The 6,616-nt window shown below is 46.6% G+C and overlaps 1 protein-coding gene across 3 annotated transcripts in view; it reads left to right on the top strand.

Moving 5' to 3' along the window:
* Nucleotides 1-4,848: 4,848 nt before the first annotated feature.
* LOC144479482 (zinc finger and BTB domain-containing protein 7A-like) overlaps nt 4,849-6,616 on the top strand; it is a 200,367-nt gene continuing 198,599 nt past the window's right edge. Inside the window, exon 1 of one of the 3 annotated variants that reach the window (XM_078198200.1) lies at nt 4,849-5,006. The gene's annotated coding sequence lies outside the window, so the exon portion shown is untranslated. Of the gene's footprint in view, nt 5,007-5,476; nt 5,556-6,616 lie in introns of those variants that run through there. The other 2 variants (XM_078198198.1, XM_078198202.1) reach the window with 2 other exon arrangements.

The raw sequence follows: 6,616 nt of genomic DNA, 5'->3' as shown, positions 1-6,616 counted from the left end.
AATCTAGTGTGAATATATTGGCTGCTTGTATGACTATTGTATTCTTATACTGGATAGTACTGCTGTGGGGACAAGGATGCCCTACACATGACAGAAAAGAAGCTGTCTTATACCAGACTGAGTAGCTGCACAGAATGTCACAGGAATTAGTTAACGTGTTAATGTATATACTTTATAAACCAACTATTGCATAGCCAGAATTCCTTTTCCTGGCTGACACTTTAGTTGTAAGTGCCAAGTGATCTGCCAACGCATCATTCACCAAAGCCTCAAATGTATATGTTATCCTTTTCAAAATCTGAAGCCATAATTAGCCACTTTAAAAAAATCTCTAAGCTTAATTTTTTTTCAGTTTTGAGGCCATTTGTTCTGCCCACAACTACCCCAGCTGAATCACAGAATCCCTACAGTGCAAAAGGAGGCCATTCGGCCCATCGAGCCTGCACCAAACACTATCCCATCCAGGCCCTATTCCTGTAACCCCACATATTTACCCTGCGATTCCCCTGACACTAGGGTCAATTTAGCATGGACAATCGACCTAAACCGCACATCTTTGCAGCCAGACTAACCAACGCAACGCAGATTGGGGATTGAGTCTGGGTTCTTTCTAACCTGTATGAATCAGCACCACACCAAGCAGCCCTTTACTACATATATTAACTTTCTCTTTTTCCTTTGGTGAAAAAGGCAATGAAGGACTTGGATTTGTATAGAATCTTTTATACCTCAGGATGTCCCCAAGCTCTTCCCAACCAATGTAGTGCTCTTTTTGAAAATAGTTGCTATGTAGGAAACATGATAGCCAATTTATGCACAGCAAGATCCCATAAATAGAAATGGGAGAAATGACTGGATTGTATCCATGTTTGGCATTTGTTGAAGAATAAATATTGGCCAGGACGCTGAGCATAACTCACCTGCTTTTCAAAATAGTATCACAGGATCTTTCACATCCACCTGAGAAGATTAGGTGGGACTTTGGTTAGTATCTCATCCAAAACACAGAAGCTCTGTGTCAGTGCAGCAGCTCTGCAGTGCTGCACTGGAGTGTCAGCCTAGGTTTGATGCTCCAAAGCCTGTCGTGGGATTTAAGCCCACAACCTTCAAACCCAGAGGTGACTCCAGACCACTGGCTGATTGTAATTGACCTAACAGGTGTGACAGAGTTTCCCCAGTATCACCCAACAGAAGTTAGTGCTACAAGTGGCCCCTTTTAAAGGCACCACTAATACCAGAATCTAACATGTAGCCACGATTCCCCCGACACGGGGTGGCATGGTAGCACAGCGGTTAGCACTGCTGCTTCACAGCTCCAGGGACCTGGGTTCGATTCCCGGCTTGGGTCACTGTCTGTGTGGAGTTTGCACATTCTCCTCGTGTCTGCGTGGGTTTCCTCCGGGTGCTCCGGTTTCCTCCCACAGTCCAAAGGTGTGCGGGTTAGGTTGATTGGCCATGCTAAAATTGCCCCTTAGTGTCCTGAGATGAGTAGGTTAGAGGGATTAATGGGTAAATATGTAGGGATAAGGGGGTAGGGCTTGGGTGGGATTGTGGTTGGTGCAGACTCGATGGGCCAAATGGCCTCCTTCTGCACTGTAGGGATTCTATGATTTCTATGATTCTATGACACTAGAGTCATTTTAGCACGGCCAATCAATCGAACCGCGCATCTTTGGAGCTAGACTAACCAAGACAATGCAGATTGGGGATTGAATCTGGGTTATTTCTAACCTGTATGAATCACACCACACCAAGCAGCCCTTTACTACAAAAACTGAAAGCTGCTGAATAAAGCAACAAAGTCCCATTTCAAAAAATTCAAAGGCGCCAAATCATAATATTATTGGAAATGTCTATCACACACTCTATCCTCTAGGGACCCACCTGTTCTGGAACGTCAGGAGTTAATGAACAGAGGTCAGGAAAGTGCGTTCTGGCTGATTTTTCCATCCCTCCCCAAACCCAGAGGCACTAAGACCATTTGCTTGGATTAGGGAGCAGATCTGATACCTGCTTGGGTTTATTATAGCTGAATTCCTCACTGACTAAACTAGCCATCGAGGAAACCTAAATTTCAACCTTGAACTTCAATCAAAAATTGCCCCATGGTTACTTTATCCAATGTATCTCAGGTTAATCCAAGGGGGCAAGGTTAACATTTAGACCTTTGAGGAGAAGGTCTAGGAACTCTAAAGGGTATAAAGAGCTATGTGGTAGAGGAGCATAGGTTGGCATGGAGGGTACAAAGGGCCACAGGGAGCAGTTGGGGCATGAGGTGACATGCATTGGCAGGAATGGGGCATAGGGAGTGTGTGGAAGAGGGAGGAGGGTGTGTGAAGAGGGTGTGTGAGGGCTCGAGGGCAGGAAAAGAAACAAAGAAACAAACAATGGGTGGGATTTTACGCCCTCGCTTGTCCCGAAACCGTAAAAACCCGCCCAAGGTCAACGGACCTTCCCATTCATTGAAATCATAGAAACCCTACAGCACAGAAAGAGGCCATTCGGCCCATCGGGTCTGCACCGACCACAATCCCACCCAGGCCCTACCCCCATATCCCTACATATTTACCCATTAATCCCTCTAACCTCCGCATCTCAGGACACTAAGGGGCAATTTGAGCATGGCCAATCAACCTAACCCGCACATCTTTGGACTGTGGGAGAAAACCGGAGCACCCGGAGGAAACCCACGCAGACACGAGGAGAATGTGCAAACTCCACACAGACAGTGACCCAAGCCGGGAATCGAACCCAGGTCCCTGGAGCTGTGAAGCAGCAGTGCTAACCACTGTGCTACCGTGCCGCCCTAATTGTCCATAAAAGCAAAATACTGCTGATGCGAGAATCTGAAACAAAAACAGAAAATGCTGGAAAATCTCAGCAGGTCTGACAGCATCTGTGGGGAGAGAATAGAGCCAACGTTTCGCGTCTAGATGCCCCTTCCCATTGTTCTCCCCTCATTGGCTCCGATTCCCATGGCGAGTACGACAGTAAAATCCCAGCGACTGTGTCTGCAGCAGGTGTGCAGCTGACTGAGAGAGAAAATAAGTGAAAACCCGAAACATGCTAAGAAAAGGAGACAAAAATGAAGGAGCAGAGTTTGCAGCCTGTAATGATTAGACTCAATATTGAGTTCAGGAGGCTGTAATGTGCCTAATCGAAAGATGGAGTGCTGTTGTTCAAACTTACGTTGGGCTTCATTAGAGCAGTGCAGCAGGAGATGTCACCTTGACACCAAGGCGGAGAATTAAAATGGCAGGCCACCGAAAGCTTTATCCCTGCACTGTGTTTTCTTTTTTTTGTATATTTCAGTTTATTTTCTATGTCAGTCAGCTGCACACCTGCTCGAGGCACATTTCTGTTCCCTCCCATTCCTTTTGGCCCTGTAGGGCCTGCCATTCAATTCCTCCCACCCTTTCTTCCGCTTGTCCTTGTCCCACCTACTTTTTACTCAAAAACTATTACATTTCTTAACTTTTCCCAGTTCTGATGAAAGGTCATCGACCTAAATGTTAACTTTGTTTCTCTCTCCACAGATGCAGCCTGCCTTACAGAGTATGTCCAGCATTTTGTTTTTATTTCAGATTTCCAAAATAAGTTATTGGAAGATGTGATTAAACGGTATAGTGCTTTGACCAGACAGCAGCTTACTGAATCCAGTTGCGGCACTGAGATACAAGGGAAACATTCAAGTTTTGGAGGCAGCCCACTAATGTCAGAGATGTGAGTTGTTTGGACAATCTGGAGAGATCTGGGCTTTTTGATCTGTAATGGATCTCAGAGGTATTTGAATAATTAATGGTGTAGAAAATGTTAACCCTCGAATAGTGTATTAAATTATAAAATGACATAGGTTCAAAACTAATTAAAAGCCAACTTGAGGATTGGTATCAACAACAACAACTTTCATTTAGATAGTATCTTTAATGTAGAAAAAGCACAAGATGCCTTGCAACGGTGTAACAAAATAAAGCAATGTCTTTATTTATGCAGAGAGTGAGCCACACTTGGAATGGACAGAGGAGTGGAAGTAAACATCCTGGAATCATTTAAGAAACAATTCGAGGCCACAATGATGGGAATGCAAAATTGTTCTAGGTGTGTGAATTAATATTGTTCGATTGGTCTGCATGTTGTGAGCTTGTGAGAAGAAAGACCAGACCCCCCCGCCCCTTTGCCTACATTGGCATTGTCAAGCTAAAGTTGACAAACACCAGATCTCCCAGGTGTTAATGCAAATCAACAAATGCTGTAACATCCTGAAATTACCAAGCAAAACCTGTGAGGTCCATGCTTGAGCTTGACACAGCCATAACACACCATGCAGCTGGAGCACCATATCCCACTGGTTAGTTAGCCCACTGCTTAAGATGGCATTTAAATGTATGGGCTGTGCCCCTTTAAGAGCCTCGTCCCTAGAGGAGTAATTTACAGCTTTAAATATAGGGAGGGCTGTGGGAGGGGGGCACAGCAAGAGAGACCCTTTCAGTCCATTCGCTGCAGCAAGTAAGGACAGATGTGCTTTTGATGAAGAAAGAATCAGGAACCCGGCGGGGGGAGGAGAGGGTGGGGGGGACTTTACAGCTTTAAGAGAGAGGGGGGGGGGCGGTGTGGAGTGGGGGGGGCGGTGTGGAGTGGGGGGGGCACACTAGTGGGAGACCCTCACAGTGGGAGGAAGGAGAGAATTATGCCCCAGGGGGGCGAGAGCCTTCTATTTGTGGGTTTGCAGGACGTTTATTTTTAAAGGGGGGGAGATGAAGCTGAGAGGCTGGGACCCTGACACTCACAGGGAGGGCACAAGACCGCTTTAAGAGAGGGGAGGTCCTGGTGGGAACCAGGAAGGGAGTGAGTTACATACGGGCCATTGGCAGATAGTAAGAGTGAGTGAGAGGGAGTGAGTGTGGGGTGACACATCTAAAGCTGGGCCTCAACCCAAGCAGACTCCAGACCACCAGGTACCTGCTCAACCTTCGCCTGTACCTTCGCCAAACCGCCTCAGACCTGAGGTAAAAATTGACGTTAGCAGCGTGTTGTTATGCGGAAGGCGGCAGCCCGGCCGGCTTCTCTCTCCCTACTGTACTCTATACTGTACATTTGCTTACGTTTCGCCCCCCGACTGACCGAGGAGCGAGGAGGGGGACTGCGGCTGCGCGGCGCGCCGCCTGCTGGGAGTTGTAGTTCGCTGGGGAGGGGGGCCGCGAGGCCGCTGTCGGGGGAGAGGAGGACTAGGGTTCCCAGGATCCACCGCGCGCGATATGGGGGGAGGGGAGGGGAGGGCGGCAGCAGCAAGGGCCCGGCGCACTGCAACCTAACCTGCCAACCGTCACCAGCGCGCGCTGGTGGAGTGATTGACAGTTCTCTGGACCAACGGCGGCCGGGCGACGGGGGCCGATTGTGACGCGCAGCGAGAGCGAGGGGGCGGGACATGCCGGAAATGAAGTTAGGTTGAGTCCGCAAGAGGGAGAGCTTCTTTAAAAGATCCTAATCTTAAAGGGAAGGTGGGCATGGCTTCCAGTGCGCACTGATGTTTGCTCGGCTGCCTGCGCTCTTAAGAGGTTAAATGGCACAAGTTTTGCTTTTATAATGTCATAAAAGAAGTAGTGTTTAATTGTTAAGCGGTGTGGGTCACCCTCTGGCAGCACACTTGGCCAAATGGTACCTACCTGTCTGTGCCTGCAGTTTTGGGCAAGCACTATCGTGAAAGTTCAAAGGGGAAGCTTTGGGGTTTTCTCAGCCACCCTCACACTGGCTCCCCCTGAGGCTGGGCCTCATGTCCCTGCTCAGGGTCATCGTGCAATCTAAGCTTTTAACTTATCCCACTTTTTGCACTACTTTCAACATTTTCTTTGCAATTTATAAATGTTGGACACTGAATGCAGGCCCTAGCCTTGTCAGCCAAGGTGACACCACAGGGAGGAGTCAGCTTCATCACATTAGGCAATACATCAGATTTGCTAAATACTTCCTTTATCTGTGGATTTGTTATGTTACTTATTTGTATGTGTGTTTACATATATATATTTGGGGGGGGGGGTGCCATAAGACTGAAATCTAAAGCCCTGTATAGTATTTGGATGCATAATTAATAACAGTACAAGTTGGCACATGATCACTGTAGGTTTCAAAGATAACCAAGGCCTTGTGCTGAACACCAGCTTCCTGGTTTGCTGTTGAAAATGTGGTGGTGCATTTTACAAACTGTTCAGTGTTTTAAAATGAACATGTTGATGAAGATGTATAACCTTAAGTTTGCATAGATTAACCAGTTGGTCTCTGGGTAGAACTAGCATATTGCTAGTTTGTAAAAAGTCATCTCATTTGTCACATTTATAAGCGGTACCAGTAAGTAAGTATAATTTGTTTATTTCTGTCAGATTTGCTGCCCCTGGTGTTGTGGGAATTACCTGTACACATTATAATTTTTCAGTTTTCATTTTGGAGTATGATTTGTAGATAAATAATCAAAAGCTGCACTAAATATTTTTGTCCGGACAAACATTTTCCACTGTTTGAGTTATCTTAAAATATGCTAACCTCTTAATTCAATTGGAAAGGGGTTGGGGAAGGAGGAGGATACAGGAAAGGAATTTTGAGTGATCTGTGCATGTAGACTATT

The sequence above is a fragment of the Mustelus asterias genome, chromosome 26 (genome assembly GCF_964213995.1).
Source record: "Mustelus asterias chromosome 26, sMusAst1.hap1.1, whole genome shotgun sequence".
In the NCBI taxonomy this organism is placed as follows: domain Eukaryota; kingdom Metazoa; phylum Chordata; class Chondrichthyes; order Carcharhiniformes; family Triakidae; genus Mustelus; species Mustelus asterias.
The sequence above is the reverse complement of the archived record's forward strand: the minus strand, read 5'-3'. Positions and strand labels throughout refer to the sequence as shown.